The sequence below is a fragment of the Labrus bergylta genome, chromosome 8 (assembly GCF_963930695.1).
Source record: "Labrus bergylta chromosome 8, fLabBer1.1, whole genome shotgun sequence".
In the NCBI taxonomy this organism is placed as follows: domain Eukaryota; kingdom Metazoa; phylum Chordata; class Actinopteri; order Labriformes; family Labridae; genus Labrus; species Labrus bergylta.
The window spans coordinates 8,796,606-8,818,281 of NC_089202.1; the positions used below are offsets into that span (position 1 = coordinate 8,796,606).

The 21,676-nt window shown below is 42.0% G+C and overlaps 1 protein-coding gene across 3 annotated transcripts in view; it reads right to left on the reverse strand.

The window, feature by feature from the left end:
- LOC109995317 (transcription factor HIVEP3) overlaps positions 1-21,067 on the reverse strand; it is a 47,725-nt gene extending 26,658 nt beyond the window's left edge. For all 3 annotated transcript variants that reach the window (XM_020648974.3, XM_020648976.3, XM_020648973.3), the window contains exon 1: positions 20,805-21,067. The gene's annotated coding sequence lies outside the window, so the exon portion shown is untranslated. The remainder of the gene's footprint in view (positions 1-20,804) is intronic.
- Positions 21,068-21,676: the final 609 nt, after the last annotated feature.

The following is a 21,676-nucleotide window of genomic DNA, read 5'->3' on the forward strand; positions in this document are numbered from 1 at the left end:
GTTTGCTTTATTTCTTTTTGTTTATTTCTTTTGAACTTCATCTTACAAACACCTGCTGATTTACTCTCTGTCTTGGATCCCTTGTTTTTGTTTCTGTCTCCTTTTCCCTGTGCTTCCCCGATATACTGTCTCCTCACAGCGTTTCCTCTCTCATTTTATTTTCTCCCAGTCAATAGCAGTGTTGTTCAGCACTTGGTGATTACCTCTAGCTCTGTGCGGCTGCTGGCTGAACACCGTAGGGGACTGTGCTGGCCTGATGCTGCTAGCAGGCTGCCTTCACTGGCCCAGGCTCTGCATTGTGTTCATCTGAATGTACTCATTGTCACCCTTTACAGCACACACCTTCTATACTGTACTTCCCTGTGAGGGACCTTCACTCATCCATCATCCCTTTGTCTTCTGTTCCTCAGACTGAGGGCTTCTGACGGGAAGGTGGATGGGGGGGGGGGGGGGGGGGGGGTCAGAGGCCTGGGAACAAAAGTGGCACTGTGGCGATGATTGACAGGAAAGTTGCTCTACACAGACGTAACGATTAGCAGGGCCGGGGACCACCCTGCAGACGCACAGTCTGGTTAGAGAGAGCTCAGAGGCGGTTCAACCACTCTGAGAGTGGCAACAGAGAGTGACATATTTTGAAGACTGGGTTGAAAATGCAAAGGGCAACCATTGTGAAGGTGTAAAAGCAAACTTTCAGAACAGATAATAACAAAAGATAACCATATGCAACCCACCGGTCTTTATGCAAAGCTGCTCTCACTTACAGTAAATGGAAACAAGCCCTCCCCTGTGGTACGGTCACATGAGGCTGTTTCACTTAATACAACACACACACACACACACACATCTATGCAATGATATGCAAAAGCAAGTAACACCTAAAATGCAAACATCATGCTTCATAAGACTCTTCATGTTGCTTTGGAAAAGCCAAAGACTATAATTTAGACCAAATGAGTGGTTTGCACATTTACAGACAGCCATACAGCTGGCATATTTTTGGACTTTCACCCCATAAAGTGCAGACACAAGCGGTGAAACTGGCAGATTTGGGAGTATTCAGAGAGGGTTCTCTCTGTTCCAAGGGTAGATTATTTCAGACGTGTGGCTTTCCAGTAAACTGACCATCCTCTGTCCTTATGGCTGTGGTGTTGTGATAGAAACAAAATCCATTTTTAAGAGGAAGCCCACCGAGAGTATAAACGCCACTATGGCTCAATATTACTGTACCTGTTTGTGTTTATTTAGAAACAAAAAAAGTTGGGGTTTGGGTTGGGCTTTAGGATAAAACATGTCAAAACTCTAAATCCAGACATGACTTGAGTGGATATGGCTTTTTCATCAGTACACTCACCACCTCCACATTAAATGAAGGCTTTTTGATCCCGATGGTACAGCCACAACATTATATATTTTAGAGCCACTTTTATACCTTTCGTTTAGCCATGAAAGCAGCATGGCTTTCGTGAAATTGTTGTTTGTCAACCTCTTTGTGATGACTCAAATATTTCAACCACTACCTGATGGATTCAAAATTTCAAGACATCTTGTGATCCAAAGGATAAACGTGTTGATGCTTTGTTATTCTTTGTTCTCTTGTGATGACCAACTCTTTTGGTAATGACCAGAATCTTTTAAATGACACTCCCATCAGTCCAGCTGTATTTTGTTTAAGGTGCTCATTAGCAAACACTGGCATGCTAAAGTCCTAAATTAAGATGCTGAATCAATCAATCACATAGACTTGTATAGCGATTCTCTACTCCTCTGATTACTCAAAGCACTTTTATGCTACATGTTACATCACCCATTCACACCATATTCACACTGTCATATTGATGGCAGAGGCTGCTCCATGAAGTGCCCAACTGCCAATCAGTATTACTCCATTCACCCGCTGCTGGCGTAGCAGTGAGAGTCAATTGAATGCAGGAGTTGGGGATCAAAACCCAAACCTTCCGATTTATTGACTCTACCAATGAGCCACAACCGCCCCTTTATAACACCTTCTGATTAATGACAGACAGTTTAAAAAGGCCTGCAATACAATAACTTGATCTGGATACAAACTACTGATTATCATAACAAAAATATAATTATGGTAAGGTTTTATATAAAAAAAATAGTAACCTATACTTTGTACTATTCTTTGTATTTTCTACTAAACACAGTCTGGTAAGATTTAGGTTCAACCACCGAGTGCAATGGTGCCATGTCACAAGCCTTCAAACACAAAAGTTACACATTCTAAAATCTTGGAATTTATACTCAGATATACCGTATTTCCATGCAACAGTATTTTCCCAAACATACAGAAACACACAAAGATGTAATACAGTAAATAGAAAGCTTTTTTTGTCGTGCAACCAACCAGCTTGCTAATGGAGTCGAGCGTGCCAGTCTTTTGTTAATGCCAATCAATAAGTATCCTCAGCAGATATGTTATCTGATCCTGTAAAACACTGAGAGACTGACCACCTTCTGTTTCTCTCAGCATCTCTCTCCTTTTGTCTTGTTTCTGCCACGATTTCTCTCTATTTCCTTGAGTCACCCAGAAATACACAATCCTTCTTTGCATCCAATTTTTTTTTACTATTAAATCTTTACTCACGCCTTGCTACACACACTCCTTATCTTTTCCTTTTCTGTGCTGCTGAAGCATTAATAAGAACTACTGCTTGTATATGTGGCAAAGCAAACTTTGTGTATATTATGAACAATTCTAACTGAAAACCGTGTCTCCTGCAGGGATTCTATGGGTAGTGAGTGATTATGAAAAGTAGCTGCTTGGTAAGTGATACCATTTATAGAGCTGATATATCATTAGCAATTTGCGCCACTAGTGAAAGCCCAGTTACTATGCAATACCATTTTTTTTCTCAGTCTTAAGCCTCAGGTTTGATTTACTGCTTCAAAGGCAAAATAATTTATTGACATGAAACAAACAGCTTCGTTAAGGGACAGCAGCATTCAGACAGAGTCACTGTAACAAAAATGAAACAAGATACTGAGCGTCATCTGCCTCCTGACAGCTCGACACCGAACTTCAAAATGCTGCATGAGTGAAGTGCAAATAAAATAAAAAGAGTGACAAGTCAAAGTGGGGAGCTAGAGCAGATAAATATAGAAAGAGGAACTGACATTTTTAAAAGCTGTGTCCTCCCTGCACCCACAAGTTTCACTGATGCGTGGATGTCAAGATCACAGTGCAAATTCTCCCACGCAGCTTACTGCAGCCGTTCACAGACGGCTGCTTTATATTTGCACCCTCTGTCATCAGAATGTGGCATACCTGAGATACGATCAACATCTTCAGTTAAGGCAAGATAATAGAGACCTCATTGGGGGCTGACTTTACACTTGATCGGCTGAAAAAGAGTGAAAGGTACCGGAGGGACCTTTCACTCTTTTTCAGAAACTAAATTTAAATCTTGTTTGGCGGGGAAAGTTAAAAGGAGACAAAGATATCAATTAATTATTTTAATGTTTTTTCACAAGGATTAAAAGATGGGCTTCTCAATGCTGATCAGAAATAATTTGCTGTGCATTTATGGATTGCCAATTCAAGCCATCTTTCAATCCAAAAATCAATTAGCCAACTTTTAGGATTATCTTTTTTCTATGAAGTCACCCATGTGGACTCCTTCCCAGTGCTGGGACAGCCTGTTGTACTTCCTCGTTCTGCAGCTGCAGCAGCTACAAAAGCCCTGCTGTAGCAATGAGCATGACCGGCTGGTGCCATTCCTTATCTGCAAATCTCAGTAACCTGTGACTATTTTAATTCAAGCTGTTAGGGATGAAGCTGAGCGCTGCCTGCACAAACACAGACACGGGGGGGAGAGTCAACAGGTGGAAGCTCAGCCTGAGTGTGTTCAAACACGAGGATCAGGCCGCAGAATGTGTCAACAGCCCTCCTCTCTCCGCCTGGCAAAGGGGGGCACCCTTCTGATATGGGAGTTAACTGAAAGCTGGGCCGGTCTGAGTAATTGCTACCCGCAGTGACAAACAACTCCATTCAGCCTAAGAGTTGGTTTACAGTTTACTCTCCCTCCTCCTCCTCTGTGTGCCACTGCTACCCATTCTGCCCGTGCCACGCTGCATTAGCAGCCTGTCAACAGAGACTCTCCTGACGCATCAACGCCTTGTCAGCTGCACTTCAAACCCAATCCACAAACACAAGCACCATGTGCCCTAGCCCTTCTGTTTATGTGTTTTTTTTCCTCTCAAAGTTGAGGTGTGTGTGTCAGGGACAGAGAAAGGGAAGGAGTGTGAGACTGAGAACAACAAAATAGAGCAGAAAAATAGCATGTGCAGATGCGTAGGAGAGAGGAAGAGACACACAGGGACATGAAGCTCTTGTGTACGGTCATTTCTTCTTCTCAGTACGTGGCTCCTGCCTACAGTAGGGACTCCATCTGCCAAATGAGACAATGTTATAAAAAGCTATCTGATGTGTACGCAGTGTGCAGCCTCTCTATCTCCAGACTGCAGCCTGAGGCGAAGTTAGACAGCTCAGAAATCACACACAACAATCAAGTGCAGCAAAAACAGTCCCTAACCAAATCTGAGTATGTGTGGAGCTGTGAATTGCTGAATCTATGCATAATTGTGAAGACATGTCAATCAGAAATTGCATTTGAGGTTTTTACTGCAAGCATACACTGCAGGGTTTTGTGATTTCTTGAAGTAATTATATACGTTGAATCATGACAGACATTTGTTCCTCTGTTTTTGTTGCTGTACTTTTATTAGCGAGCCTAATCTTTTAATCCCCTCAGTCCTAATGTCCTGAACATCTCCCTGGCATACATCATTAAAGGGTTGATTCAAGTGCAACCAAACATATTTTCTCAGTCAGTGTCTGGTCCTGCTGGTAGTTTGGTCTTCTAAGACTTTTGCCTCAATTCAAAAAGTATGGGGAGGAATAAAATGCTTTCAGAATGCTCATGAAAAGCATTATTTTCTCTTTTAAGAACCAAAATCCTGGTTCATTTGGATTATCCATAAGTATCCACTCCCCCCAAAGAAAAGTCACTTAAATGAATAATGACAATGTGTTTAATACATTTTCCTCAATATAAATAAATAGCTGATTATTTGAACTAAACATTTAAGTGCTTTACAGTAGGAAACACAAGAAAATGTTTATTTCCTTCTCAAGAAAATTGCAGCTGATGACTCACAGATGATCAGTTATCTAAAACCAGGATGTTATTTCAATGACTGAACAAATGCTTCCGTTGGCATAATCAGCTGTTAACACAGCCTGGATTATTAAAATAGCATATAAATGATGTTGATTTTTTTTTTGTTCTCCTTTAAATCTCTGTGTTGCCGACACCCTTCATCACACTTTGTTTGACCTTCAGAGCACTCCAAACTTTTTCTTACTTCTTCTTTCAGGTTGTACAGTACGTCCAAGTATGTCCAAATATGTTTGTAATGATGATTCACTGAAGGGTTAATGAGGCTGAACATGCTATGTCAGCAATCTGTGCTTGACTTATCTTTACAGTAACAGTTGTCAAAAACAGAGCCTGACTGCACTGTAAACTAAAGGTCCAGAATGAGATGTGAGAAGATGTCAAGCTGTGTGTCAATACCTGTATGAGTGCTATAGCAACTAAGCACCAGCAGCTAGCAGGCACACACTGCCATCATTTTCTTTTACACCTAATACAAATACATCAAGTAAATGGAAGTATTTTGTTACAACAAAAAAACATTTTGTTACAAGGTTAAAACACATACCTTCATGTTTCAGCAAGTTGGACCCAGCCTCTACTACAAATCAACTACACTACGTGTTCACAGACAGACAGAAATGTGTCACTTGCTGAACTAATTTTGGTAAAGGTTCAGTCTAGTCTGGCCATGAGGGAAGGCAACACACAGCCACACAGTCCTGCTAGCATGGTACAATAACATATTCCTGCAAATACACACAGCTTCAGACTGAGACCAAATCATAGTCTGCATACTGTATATAACAATGACACACTCACACTGTATGGAGAGTCATTTCTCTCTCCCCCTGACCACCCAGACCGCTCACATTGCTCTGGAGGGTAGCACGCCCTGAAAGTCACATGACTGGCATTAGGGGAATTAACATGCATTCCTCCAGCAGTCATCAACTCATAAAGATCTGGTTAGGGGAAACCTGACTCCAAAACGCCGGCTCGCCAACTCCCTCCCCTCCACACCCAACAAGCTGCTCGTCTTCAGAGCTGCATCTTCCCGCCTATGAGCCTGATTATTTGGAACAAAAAAAAAAAAAAAACAGTCCTGAGAAGAGAGATTACGGAAGAGAGTTTACAAAGAAGCACACTGCAGCGTGAAAACAAGAGTATGAGTGAGAGAAAGACAATGAGAGCAGGGAAGTGAGACACTGGATTGATGTAGGAAAGGTTGTATGGATCCATTGATTTTCTGTTAGTTCTAGCCTGGTTACCAACGGCTGATTTGTCATCCAATACAAGTTGAAGTCTGCCTCTGAACATGCCCTCAGACAGGCTCCCACTTTGTATGCATAAACACACAACATACAGAGAATGTGAATCTCTGAGAATGTTTACTAGGATAGCTTTCATGACACGATAACACCAGATAACACCAGATAACACTGCAATCTCAGTGGAATTCTTTGATTAACAGTTATCTGTTGAAATTGTCATGATGAAACTTAGCTTCAATTATTAGTTCTGATTGGAAGTAACCTGTTTGGACCTTTGGAAACAGCAATCTCAGCAAGGCGCTATTGAGTAGCTTATCAACAACGGTTAATGGATACTTTTAATCAAGAAAAATGTAATCGTTATTTCATTATAAATGACAGATATTGGTGTTTCTGTTCAACTTATCCCTAATTGCCAACTCAGTGTGCCACTTTTACATTCTGCTTTTTGAAAAGCAACAATTCTTTAGATGACACAAAGCAAGGTCTCAAAAATCTAAATGTTATAATGAAAGTGTAGTCACATCTTAATATGGAAAATATACTTCTGAGAAACCAATGATGCGACACCACTTTAATTGTGAACCCTTAAAAAAATGCTACAAATCCAATAAAGAAAAACCCTAAATGGTTAAAATCTGACACCAGCTAGGCCCCTCAGCCAATGTGACAAAATCTGCTCACATGCAACTGTAATTTTCTCTTTTTCAATATGGACTGCATGATGTGTTTAAATACAGGGAGTTTGTTACAGTTGAACAGACCTAGACTAGCTTATTCACCGTTTCTAACCTGCAGTGGATACACAATCACACAATAAGTGATATAATCAACAAATCCCAAGAAGTGAATCACTTATTTCAAGAACTGACCGGTGAGTGAGACCTGGGCGATATGTATGGCTAACAATCAAGTCATTGTAGACCTACATTCAGAGGAGTTCACTGACAGGGTCTGCTGAGCGGCATAACAATATATTTGATTACAGTCAATCAAAGGGAAATAACAGTAATTATAAAATTTTTACTCAGCAAAACAGACAAAAAAAGGTGGTCATTGAAATATTAATAGCAGATTTTCAGCAAATGTTTAACTTTGAGGATGAATGCAAACTTGCAATCAATCTATCTTTTACCCATGGGAAGGGATGAAGACATGAAAAAGCTAGAGCTGGCCAGATATCAGGAACACCCACAACAGACAAACGAGAACTTTTGGAAGAGTAGAAATGTGTTTATAGACCACTTACACAGCAGATGAGGAAGTCATAAGGCTGAACCAACAAATATAAACAAATGATATGTTGCTGCCCTGCAGTGAGCGAGGAAATCAAATTGAACGATAGAGAACATCTAATCTGGGGACTAGCGGCTATAACTTTCACTGACAAAGGAGTCTGACTGGAGAAAACAGTGCATACCATTAGATATACAAATAAAACATTTTTTTTGGGGGGGGGGGGGGCAAAGTGAAAGAGGAACAGTTATGGATTGTAAATTTGAAGATCAGGACCCAGTGAAATTTTCCTGGGTTTAAATGACCACACATAGGCATACAAATGCCCTAACAAGCATGTACACACACCTACACACACACACTGGCACCTACCAAAGTGTCACAAACACAGGAAAATCCCATGAGGCAGTCTTGGCAGAGCCGGTCTTGTCAGCCCACTGTTTTTCCTCTGCTCATTGTGGTCTGGCAAGACTCAACTGGGTTTTAGTTTGAAAGTACGTCATTGCACATAGGCTGAGCGGATGAATGACAAGTCCTGCCTTCACTCAGACATCAACATAAACTTTCATTGGTTTAAAAGTTCAGTTTTTAGCAAAACAAGAACATTATACACCTGTTTGAAACCGTGTTGAGTTTGTAATGTACCTTGAACATTACAATGAATCACTGAGAAAATCCAGTGAAATGCAGGTGTGTAATAGTTTCAACAGAAAGTTATACTGAATCGTATCATGCATCTGAAACATAAACATTTTAATAACGTTTAGTGCAAGAAGTTCACGTAGGTAGAGTTTCTATTAAGCTAGATGCTAATGCCAGTATGCAAACTTTCTCAAAGCCAATCATGTTCATCAATTTAGCATGCTAACAATTTGGTATCAACTGTAAGGTTGATAGTCAAGGAATGACAGAGATCTTGTTGTGAAAAAAAACCCAAACCTCTGCTTTTGAAATCATTTTGGCTTAAAGGGATACTTCACCTGTTGAAACATGAATCTGTACTGACATTGGGTCATATATGTAGTAGAAATGTGAAATACATATTGAAGTTGGTGCCTTTTTGGCCGGGAAAAGGCATAAAGTGTCTTTTTGGCTCATGTTGATGAAAGACACCAAATCCCAGAATGCACAGCACTGCAGGCCACTCCCACTAAGGTGCTCTAGTTCAGAATCAGAAATACTTTATTAATCCCAGAGGGAAATTCGATCGTTACAGTTTCTCCAATATATACAGTAGAAATATAGTAATAAAAACATTTACAGACATATTTACCTCAACACATAAGGTCGTTTCCTTAACTGATTCAGAGATTTCTTCCAGAATTGATCTTAGAAAATCCGTCTCGCTGCTATATTTATATTTTTTCCCCATTATCAACTTTCTCCATAGAGCCTGTTAGCATAGCTTCCAAGCAATATGGCGGACGTTAAGTTTCGATTCTGGGCGTGAGTTCCCACCCACTGATCTGTGATTGGTCTGTAGCTTCAGTGGTCGAAAGTATGAGGAACTAGCGTTGTAGTTTCACCCCTGCTAACCGCAACAGCTTCCAGTGACGCAAAAATCTTAATCTTAATCTTAATTTTGCGTCACTGGAAGATCCTTTTCAGATTTAGAAATACCAAGATTTCCCATCTCAGGGGAAAATGAGGGCGGGGTGCACGACCATTCAAAAATACTACCAGGTTTCTAATGATATGAAACTTAATGCAAATGAGTGAAGTATCCCTTTAAGGAGAAGTCAAATAAACGTGTGTTACAACAGCAGGTAGAGAGTTAAACATGCTGAACTGCAGATATGTGCACACTGCAATAGTTCTTCGTGTATCCCAAGAAGTACAGTCACATCACATGACAAGTCTAAGATTTGACTACTATTTTGCGGACCTCAAGTCAGAAATAGTTATTTAACCCAAGACTGCAGACGACTGAAAGAACCACACAACCATCCAAAGATACACGCTGCTAGCACAGCTAAAGGTAACTGACCATAGATAGAGAATAAAAGAAAGTCCATCAACAAATATCAGCCTCAGATTAAAGGCCTAGTCAGGCTTTACTGAGAAAACATTTTTCACAGCCTTCATTCGGCCTTGTTTGCTGACACACCGAGCAGAAAAGTAGAGACTTGGCCGACGAGGGCTAGAACACAATCAAACACAATGTTCACCATGACAAACTGCACTGAGAAATAATCTGATAAGGCCGTAGTTATACAGAGAAGCAATAAACAGTGGATTACACAGATTGATGGGATGAAACCCTTATACTCTGCAAAGCCAACTTGCAGCTTCTGAGTGTTTCTTTTTTGCTGACAAAAGAAGGAAATATGTGAACATTAAGTCCAGAAGAACATGCCTTCATGCAGTCTTGCAGCTACACCAAAGACAGTGTTTCCCCTACCATTATATTAGGCCCGCCCCCCCCAACACCCCAACCCCCCACCTCGCCATCTTTTTTTTTTTTTTTTTTATTCTTGGGCTTCTTTTGCCTTTATTGTAGAGATAGGATAGTGGATAGAGTCGGAAATCAGGGAAAGAAGTAATTTAAGGATACCTTTCCGATAGAACAGGACAGCTGTCATTAAAAGTAACGCATGAACACCAAGATTCCTTTAAGTGTTTGTGTCAGCGTCTGCCTGCCCGCATCCCCCCCGCCCCCCCCCCCCTCAAAAAAAAAAAGCTGTAAACCTAAGGGAAACACTGAAAGCCATTGATAGGTCACCTCATCTATGACTTGTGTGTCTGTAATGCTGATGACAACATGAGCAAGCATTCACACCAAAACACCAAAGTATGATGTGCGAGACAAAGACTGCTGCTGGTTTAGAAACAGGGACAGCTCACTCTCACAAGACCCAAGAGAAGATCAATCTCAAAGGCTTACAAAGAAACACTACGCTTCCACTCTGACAAAAAAAATTCCTTAAGAATTTATCTCAAGAAATGAACTCAAGATTTACAGCCTTTAAAATAGAGTTTTGAAGTCATGTAGTTGTATATACGGCATCATACCCCTTCAGCAATGTATTTGTGTGCATCTAATCTTTTGCTATAAGACAAATTGATTTCTCCTCTCCAAACCCTTCACCTCGCCTTGTCTCGCTCCAAAACTCTCACAAGGGTTTCTCCTCATCTTCCTCTTCTGTGTAATTCAGGCACTCCCACAGTAATGGACACCCTCGCAGGAGCAGTGAGTATAAACTCAGCCCCGCTGCTACAGCAACTGTACTCCTAAAGAATCCTAATCAGCTTCTGAGATAGCTATGCACAAACTTTTCCAGCCTCCCTTTGTGAAAAATAAAAAAAGAGAGATGGTGCTTGCGTCTTCTCAGCTGGTCTCGTTCTCAAAGCCGGGTAGCCCATGGTCTCCCAGAGGTTCTCAGCGTAAAAATATGGCCTCCGCTCTGCAGTTGGGGATTCACCAGAAGCAGCATCACCCAACAACCAGTGTCTCCACCAGCCCAGTGATCTGTCAGCTGACATCAGGACAAGAGGGAGGGTCCTCAGAGGACAACACCATTAGGCATATTCGAGCTGCTGCAGAGTGTAGATTAAAGGTCCCAGCCTGCAGTGACTAAGCTGGGGTTGCTTCCTCGCAATGTGCTGACGCTGCAGGGCAGGAGAACAGGGAGGAGGTGGGGGACTACCTGGGTGTAAACACAGGGACTGCTGACTGTTTCAGGTTGTTGAGGACAGCTGGATTACATAATAGGAATTGTTGGACACTCTCAGACAGGGGGAGCGCTTCGTAAACCAAACAATATCCTTTTCCCCAAAACATTGCAACCATATCTTCAAAATCATAGCCTTTATGGTGATTTGACGATCCTACTTGCTGATACTATATTTTAAGCAGTATTCAAAATATTGTACTGATTCAGGAACTACTCTTACTACTAATCTAATTAGCTAACTTCCCAGTTTAAACTCATGTCTTGTGTGCCTTTAGTTCAGTACGTACTGAGATGAGCTGCAGATCACATGACCCCACTCGTAAAGTATGGGTGCGAGAGACAAAATATAGACATTGCAATAAATCATCGTCCTCATGCGTGTGATACAATTATCAAATGGCTGATGCCAAAATTGATATTTTAATTAAAAATAAATCTCTCTAAATCAATTTCCCTGTTGATTTGACTGCATCACCACAGACTTCTCACTGTGGTGCTTATGACATGGATGAGGTTAATATGAACAGAAGTTAATTTTTCAGAGAAGAAGCTGACAGCGGGATATAGTCAGACAACAGTAAAAATACATTAAGAGATACAGCATGATAAGACATGAAACTGACTTTAAATCACAGTGATTAAAAGATTAATCTTGCACTTTCTGTTTTGGGTGCACCTTATATTCTTATATGTATTATTATACGATTGTTTTGCAATTAGGAGTGTAAAGTTACACAGAAGTCAAGGTTCAGTTCGTCTTTTTTATGGGGTCACGGTTCGATAAGAGTTTGATACAACAGGAAAACTGTAACACAAAGGCCTACATGCATATTTCTAGACTTCTCATATATATTCTGAAACTGACAATACAAGTTACAGTCTGGCCAATAAATGTATGTTAATGTATGTCCAAGAGCAATGTGTAATATTTATTATAAACCTGTGAGGTTTAATTGCACCCTTTCAAAGGTGCTCAATCACTGCTCCTGTATGCAAGTAATGGCAAGGGCCAAATAGCGGAAAAACAATCAGAATCAGAAGTCCATGGCACACTGAAAATAACTTTACTATATTTTTATTGTGCGTGAACACCGCGTTTCACCTAGGTTCGCCCAGCACAATCACCTAAATCGTGGATTATGTGCACGCGGGATGGGACAGTGTAACAAGGTTTGACCACTTTTAATAAATACTTAAAGCCTGGGTCCTTAACTATGCAATCAATCTTTATTTGTCAAAATCAAACGCTTTATTTTTTAGACTAGCTCCAGTGATTAGCACCTCTTGTTTATGCTTTCAAATATTCCTGAGCATGTTTGAAATGTTTTCAATGACGTACCTTTGAAAACACTGGGGACCTGAATTTCTCCACAAAACTGATTTAAAGAAAATGGCAGGTCTTCTTGGGTCGCTAGGTCAACTGGCTACATTACTCTTCTCTTCGTGTTTGCGTCTTATATTGCGCTTGTTATTTAATAGCAGTTGGCAGTCAGTCACAATCATTGTTAACACCTGTATTGGGGTATGGAAACTGCATGTGAGTTATGATTGGCTTTTTTTCTCGATTCAGAAGTACTCCTTGTATAACTGCACGCACTGAACTGTGGCGGTTCTTGAGGATTATACATATTGTTACACTCATACTTGAAAAATATCAATTTTTATATGCAATATCATTTTCATGGTCCAGATATTGTGTTTTTTGGATTGTACTACAATGTGAGTTACTCTGTGATTCTGTACCTATTGTACAGTATATAAAGTGATGGATGGATCTCATGCGAAGAACTGAAATGTGTTTGCCTCTACTAATTGCCTTCATGTCCTCAGCTTCACCAACAATCTATCCCATCTCATCCATCCTTTGCCTCCTCGAAAGGTGTTAAAAACACACAGACTTATCCTCTCCAGCAGCAGTGTAAACATGTGGCCGCAAGACCAAAGGTCTTTTTTCCCCCCATGTTTATTGACGCAGTTACTCTGGCTGATTTTGTGTTGGGATCTCTGTTTGCAGAGCATCATCAAAATTAAACTGTTTTCACTATTATGAGTTGTGTTGTGATTGACCCTGGCTTGGGTTTCAGCACACACACTAGCATTTTTTTGAAAGAAAGGTTGGCTTCATTATACAAAGAAAGGTTGGAACATTGCCATTTTTTAAGGCCCTAATACATAGTGTAACTTCTATTTTACTTCTGTCTCTACTGGTCCCTAAAGGCCCTGACACACCAAGGAGATCTAGTTTTTGCAGTGTCTGGTCCGTCGCTACCTGTCGGCCCCCGTCGGCCAACATGTTGAATAGGCGTCGGCGGTCGGTGAGAGGAATCTCTCCGATTGGCTTTTTGGAGGTTTCATTTATCTCCAGCTCTCGACACAGGTTTGGATAAAGCCCTTGAGCATGTAGTATCCATGCTTTCACCCATTAGTGTGGTTTCTCCTTTTTGGTCGCCTCCGCCTCTTTTTTTCTTTTACCACTAAAAGGCAAAGGAATGACAACGCCATAGTCATTTTCAACTTTTTATCAGACATTATTCTCGATTAGTAGGCTACCTATATAATATGAGTGGTGTGCGACAGAGGTGTGAAAATGGTCTTCTCGTATCATAACAACAGCCTGCTGGCATGGAGTTTTTTCATCTTGCGTATGTGCAGAATGTACGTGGTGGTTGGCCGTCGGCTGTAGTCTTTGCGATGTGTTCTAGTGCAACTTTTTGGCCGAGACGTGAGGCGACGTGAGGCGACGCCACTGTCGGCCTGCGTCGCCAATAATTCTTTGCCGTCTGCTTGGTGTGTCAGGGCCTTAAAACACAATCTTAGTTTAACATTAAGATTAGTATCTGAATGGGGAAGGAACTGGTTTGTGTTCTCAGCTGAAATCTTTCTTGGCATGTTTTGCAGAAATATGTTGGCATGTGATGAATCTCTCTGCTTTAGCACAGTACAAATGTTCTGTAGTGTGGAAATATAGCTTGGTAATGCTAGACTAGAATATGACGGGTTCTCTGGTTATATAGTAACACAGTGGAAACCTGTGTTCTGTCTAGACCAAGTCTGAAAAGTTGTTTGTAGGAATGCTCACATAAATATTGACCTTCAATTAGGTGAAACAGACGCCTTCGCTCTGAGGCTGCGATATGGAGGCATCAGCAAAAACACTGCTCACATAAACATTCACAAAACATATATAAACATACAGACATACCTACACAGTGTACAGAAACCCATCGTGTCTAAATACACCTTTGCTTGCAGGACTGACATCGCATATAAAACAAAACCTGCAGTATTTTGGTCAGTTGTGACCTCAAACAAGATGTCACACCTAGCAATGCAAAACCACAACAAAAACTACCACTTCTACTCTTACACAGCATGCAAAGACAACAAAATCTGTAGAGTTTTCTGCCCTTTAGTGGGGTGAGACCAAATGACCTTCCGTGGTGATGGCAGACGACCACGCTCCTGCATAATTAACAGCATCTAAAACGAGGTGTTTTTTATATGACCTTACCTGACAATGTCAGGGCACAGCGCACCTTCAGGGACTATGTGGGAAAAAACAAATGCAGCACACTCACAGACCAACATGAAAATGGTAAACCACAGGGGGAAAAAAAGCCAAACCCATAAGTTTTCCATTGCAGGTTTCACAGGGTCTATAGAGAGTACAACTGAAGGAGAGGATGTAAGAGTCACACTCTACTTCTGTGACAGTGGCATGTTAGGAGAGGGTCGTGTTGGAGAATCACCAGCGGCCTTGATTTACTCAGGAGATCTGCATCAGGGTTGGAAGTATTTTTTCACAAAGCACTCTGACCCTCCTGCAGAGCAGAAATCCCTCCAATCCTTACTCACTCTGATACTGCAGGGGCGACTTACACACCCAGAACAAGCCTCCAAAAGAAAGGAGGAAAGAGAGAGGAGAAGAGAGACAAACCAGAGGAGAAAAGGGAAAATGAGGTGAGAGGGGGATAAACAAATGGAGAAGGATAGGACAGGATAGAAGATAACAGAAAAGTGACTAATGAGTGGAGGAAAGAGGTATAGAGAGAGAGAGACAAGAGTATAGGAAATAAAATATGAGATAAGAAGAAACACAAGCAGGCAGCAAAAGAAAAGATGATAGAAGAGGAAGAGTAAAGAAGGTGCAGAAGAGGGGGAGAACAAACATGAGGAAACACATGATTGGAGAGGAGATGAAAACAAGAGGAGAGGGGGAACAAGGGTGTTGAAAAGAGATGAACAAACAGGACAAAGAAGTAATAAATATTAAAAATATTTGTTTAAATGAGGAGTAGAAAAAGAAGGGAAAAGTGTAGATTCTTAAAAATAAATTGGGGAGAAAGTAAAGCAGAGCGCAATCTCAGAAACCCAAACTATCATCTGACGATGATACATGCCTCTGGGAAGGCTGCTCAACTTTTGGGTTGTAGAAAACAGTTAGCGTTTAACTTCCAGCCAAGACTTCCTGTTCTGTGTGCTGCATTGTTTACAGTCCACTTGAGGAGCAACCCTGTTCAGATCAAAAGAGTAGCTATTTTCCCCCCTGCAGATCATTTCTTTTGGTTCATTACACCCCACTGAAGGAGCATCTGTTCATGTATTTCTAATAAGTCTCAGTTTAACTGTAAATAGTAAGTAACACCGAGGCTTCACTCTGGCTAACTTCAGTGTTATGAACCCAAAAAAGAGACACCAATTCTCTTGTGATTTACTCGAAACTGACGTGTCTTAAGTTTCCCAAAACAACATCATGTTGTAGATTTGTAAAAAAAGTCAAAATGTAAGCTTTGTCAACCCTGTCCGCAATAGGAGAAGAAAAGTACTGTTTGTTGCTTGTTTGTTGAATGGAGGGCAGGATCAATCACTTGAGATGCATTCCAGGAAGTTAAGAAATCTAAATGTTGTGATTGGCTTTTGTGAAAAAGTGTCAAGCAGTTTGTTTGCTCAAATTGATATTTTTGATGTAACCGATTCTTGGCTGCACTTGTAAGCAAATATCTGTTTATATCGACAAATACATTGTTGTCAGATTACAGCCTGTGGGTTTCTTTTCACAGACTGTTTTTTTTCCAACATATACAGTAGGAAACATCTGATACACAGCCTGCTGATATATGATTGTTCAAAACTACTCTGACTAAAAATGTACAACTAACCGAAAAGCACTGTTTCTACAATTTGATGTACAGAGGTTAAGCAGAAAGTTATCTTTGCAGTTAGTTAATCAGCAAAGACTCATGTAAACAGACACCTGGAGATTATAGTGATCAGTGCAGATGCTGTGTGAGCTCAGGGGTGTGGTCAGAGGGCGTCCTGAGACCCAGAGAGAGAGGGAGAAATTAAGAAGAGGTGGAGATATCTAGACATGTAACACAACACTTCGCCTGTGTCATCGATCAATACACACTCAAGGCGTGCTACTTGAGCTAAAAACCAAACAGAATCCTTCCTGAAAGCTGCTGCAGCCAGATCTCAATATCAGTGTATGTTTGATAAGCTAATACGTGTGTTATCAGTGTTTCCATGTAGTCACCAGCTTCTCCCAGCGTTACACAATCCTTAACAATGACATACTGGCAGACATGCCTCCAGACATACCTGTGGTGGTAAAGCAGTGACGAAGCACACTGCAACAATCACTGTTACACAACACCGGCCACTGTGGAAAGTGAACACCTGCACAACAATGTCCCTACTGTTGATACAAGAAGTAAACAAGAATGATCAGGACATTTACAGAGGAGAGGAACCAAAACGGCTAAACTTCTCAGGATGACAGAACAACATGGCCAGAAACGATGTTGGGATGTTTATTGAACTTCTATCCATCACAGACAGAAAAAGAACCTCTACATACCACAAGCTAACTGTGCAGAGGAAGCCAATGATTAACTTGTATGAAGGGAGAGTTTGAAAGAGTAACCACTCTGACTGTAACACCTGCCCTGCTTAACTCACACATATAGCACTGTAAAACCACACTGTTGCATTAACACACAAACACTACAGATAAATACACAAGCTAACACCTTAGCACAAATGCACTACAATGACATCAATACTGACACACCAGTGATTTACCAACAAACATACTACACATCCTAACAAACACTCGTCAGACTCACTAACACACATACACTACGGACTCACAAACTACACAACAACATTCAAAAACACATCACACATACACCTGAGACTACTACAGCCACAGTAACACACCCACTACAGGCTCACTCACACAGGATCACACACACTACAAACTCACTAACACACACACACACACACACACACACACACACACTATAATATAGTATACTCACTAACACATGCTGGACAGACCATCTAACACACTCACACACACTGCAGATCGACACGTACACAACAGACTCACTACAAAATTAAAAACACACACACATACCAGAGAAACACAAAAACACATACACGACAAACTCAGTTACACACATGCACACACCTCAGTCCCAATAACACAGTCACATTACAGAGCAACACGCTCTTACTTCCCCTTGGCACACAAAAGGAAATTCCATCTTCATTTGAAGAACGGGCGGTAAACACACTGGTCTGGGCCAGAGGTTGAGTTGAGGCCACACACACACACACACACACACACACACACACACACACACACACACACACACACACACACACACACACACACACACACACACACACACACACACACACACACACACACACACACACACACACACACACACACACAAACTGATGAAAATAATACAGAATCAGAGCTCCGGGCTGCAGACCAGACCACAGATAAAATAACAGAAGATAAATGATCTCTTCATCACAACTGCATGCATTACAATTATTAGGCCAGTGGGGCATTTGTTAAGTTGCCAGGCTGGCACTCCTGGCCTCCATTTTGCATTTTATGAGTGTGTGTGCGTGGGTTTGTGTATATAAGGTCTTGTTCCTGGTGTGCTGTGGTCTTCAGCACTACAGTGGGTCTATTATTCTCAGTGCTTCAGAGAGCAGGATTAATGAGCAGAGCAGGGACATGAAAAGGTTGTGTCCACCAGTCACCAGGATTTTACAGCGTGTGTGTGTGCGTGTGTGTGTGTGTATTTCCTTGAAGGCCACTGCTAACAATGATATCCTTCATACGTGCAACCACACTTAAACATGCTCATACATGCCATTACCTTTACACTTAGTGTAATTTGTCGAGCATGCAGTCATGTGTGAAGCAGAACAGACTGCCAGCTAACACACTTGTTCACTTTTTCAGCAGCTCTACAGGCAGCACAGCATCCGTGTAACACCTCCGTGTTTCACATCAAGGGTTGAGGCTCACCTGTCACTCTGACTCTGCGGATCATCCCATGATCCTTTGCCCTGTTTTGGCCTGCATTATCAAACCTTGTTATCTGAAGGGGAAGTGTGTCTGAAGGTCTGAGCAGGAACTCCACATGATCCTGTCCCCGCCAAGAGCATTTCATGCATTTAAATCAACACGTTGCCACCTGCAAGGCTGACTCTGTGTGAGATGGAGAGGGGATGGTATGGCAGGTGTGTGTGTGTGTGTGTTTGTGTGTGTGTGTGTGAAAAAACTATACAGCTCAGTGTCAATTGGCAGAGATCTGGGCTTCTCCATGTGGTGTGTTGCTTGTGCCAGGAGGAGACACAGACACAGACACACACACACACACACACACACACACACACACACACACACACACACACACACACACACACACACACACACACACACACACACACACACACACACACACACACACACACACACACACACACACACACACACACACACACACACCTGTCTGAGTAACTGACTGAGGCCTTCAGTAATCAGTGTTAGTACTTACAGACAGTTACGTTTTTACTGACCCTGAATAAACTGATTGCACAAGTCTACAGCTATGATAGTGAATACCAAAAGCTTTCTGTAATAGACTGGCACTGCTGAACAGTTGAATTCTATGAAAACAGGTCATACAGCTACACAGAATATATAGCACATTCACTTCCAGCTTTAAAGCATGGTAATTATTATGAACAAGCCACCCTCTAACACTTCATCCAAGTTACAATGGTAGAAAAACATCAAAGTGTGTCTGACTCACAGCTTTTATCCCTGTGTTAAAACCTTAAATGGCAGTATCCCTAAAGCCCAGATTTTTTTTCAATCATCAAAAACTTCATGAAGTGAAACAATCTTGGAAATTTGTAAAGAAATTGGAGCAGGGCTCTCCTTGGGTGCCTGCTGAGCTAGCGCCTTTCTCCAGCCAGCACCACAAGTGGTCTTGATCCAGAGCGGAGTGGAGCCCTGTAAGGCTGCCACTTTGTGCTGATTCAATAAGAAATAATTGCATATTGGCCACTCTCCACTCGTTCCCCTTTCACCACCATGCTCTGACACTTTACTCTGTCCTGCATGTGCTGGAAGTTACAGGACGACAGATACACAGAGAGGAGAAGGACACTGCAGCATGGCTGGGTTGGATGGACACATTGCATTGAGGACAGACACACTTGACCTCCAATAATGTTAAAAAAATATTTTTTCTGCAGCACCTCCCTTCAGGGCAGACAGCTGCCACTGAGGTCTTCATCTGCAGAGAGAAACACACTTCACTTCCTGCTAAACTGCCATGAGATACACAGAGAGCAATGACTATGACAGACAGAGATAGATAGATAGATAGATAGATAGATAGATATATTTACTTGTAGAGTTGACTTGTCACTCTGTTCAGCATATTCATTGTAAAAAAATACTTTTAAGGAAACTTTCAAATAGAAAGACATGTCAGATAACATCCATTACCACAATAATACTGCCCTTATGCTGCATAATGTGAAACACCATAACAGAAACAGAGAAGAGTTGCCAAAATAAACCTGTGGGGGTCATCTTTACCTCTTTATCACATAAACCCCGATTAACTGTGTAGGCTACTAAAAGTATGATGTCATCTGCTAAAAAAAATCTCCCGCGTGTAGGTGTAGCCCGTCGCAAAGGAGTTCATCGTGAATCTTAAACTTGTGCGTAGCCTGCGTGCGTCCTCGCGCACTGTTGCTCTCCTCGCTCGGTTTATTATATAGGACAAACGGGGTGAATGGAAGAACATGATGAAGCATATGCTGTCAGCTGGACGCGTGCAGTGCAGCGCCCCCGGCGCGACTCCTAGACGCGCGTTTATGGACCAGTCTGATCCCTCTGATCTGACCGCTGCTGAAGTCTGCATGAAGCACATCCTCAGCTTTTTCATCACGTTTGATTTTGACACATGACGACACTGCCCAACTTCATGTCACACTCTTAATGTGAAAGCACGGTCCTGCGCGGAACTTCACAATTTCAATTTGACACCCATACTGACACAACCTAAACTAACTAATAAACAGGCACTGATGTGAGAGTTAATATTTACCAGCTTTCTTCAGTGTGTGCGCTGCAGCCATTTATCCCGAAGCGAAAGGGCCAGAAGTCCGCATTTCCTGGATTGCGCTGTGCCGGATAGAGCTGCTGTCGCTGCCTGCGTTTGAGCGCAGGGGGAGCCAGGGGGGCTCTGGGTGCTTCCCACCGTTGTGTCAGGCTGAACAGCGATGCCACATTCAGCTGATCGCCACAACAAAACAACATCTCGCCCTACGCCAAACACACTCCGCGGCGCCACCCCGCACGACAGGTCCGGTGGGCGCCGCCCCATTTCAGTCTCCACCAGTGAACTGGCGCGTCGAGCCCGCCTCATGAATAATCATGAGGAGGCAGCAGCAGCCATTGGTTTAAAGAAGCAGTTCCTGGTTAATGTTATTAATTCTAATTAGCCAGGCAGCCTTTTGCAGAGTCTTTTAAGGGAGAGTGATTGAAGCAATCGTGATGCACAAACTGATCTGAACTGCTTCCGCTCGCTATAACTCGATGATTCAGCTGCAACATTTCACCTCCACACACTTAGACTACAGCACCTCACACCTTCCTTCTACACCGCAAGAATGAATAGCCCCACTGTAAGTGATGCTGACACTGCATCACACACAGCAGAGAGATATAATGGAGGTCAGGATCTAAGGGCCATGTCAATTAACTTGTCCTGGATGACTGTGTGAACTGCTGAAGGCTCAGGGGCTGCATTATGAAATCCTTTGCACACGTCAGAGCTCTGAGTGGATTTCCTGCTGATCTGGTGGCCGACTCTGCCAGACCTGCTCTTACTTGAGGTGCAGACTAGAAGGGGGTGATGAGGGCCAGATACAGTAAAGGTCACAGAGGGAAACTGTGAGTGGTGCACGCGTGGAGATC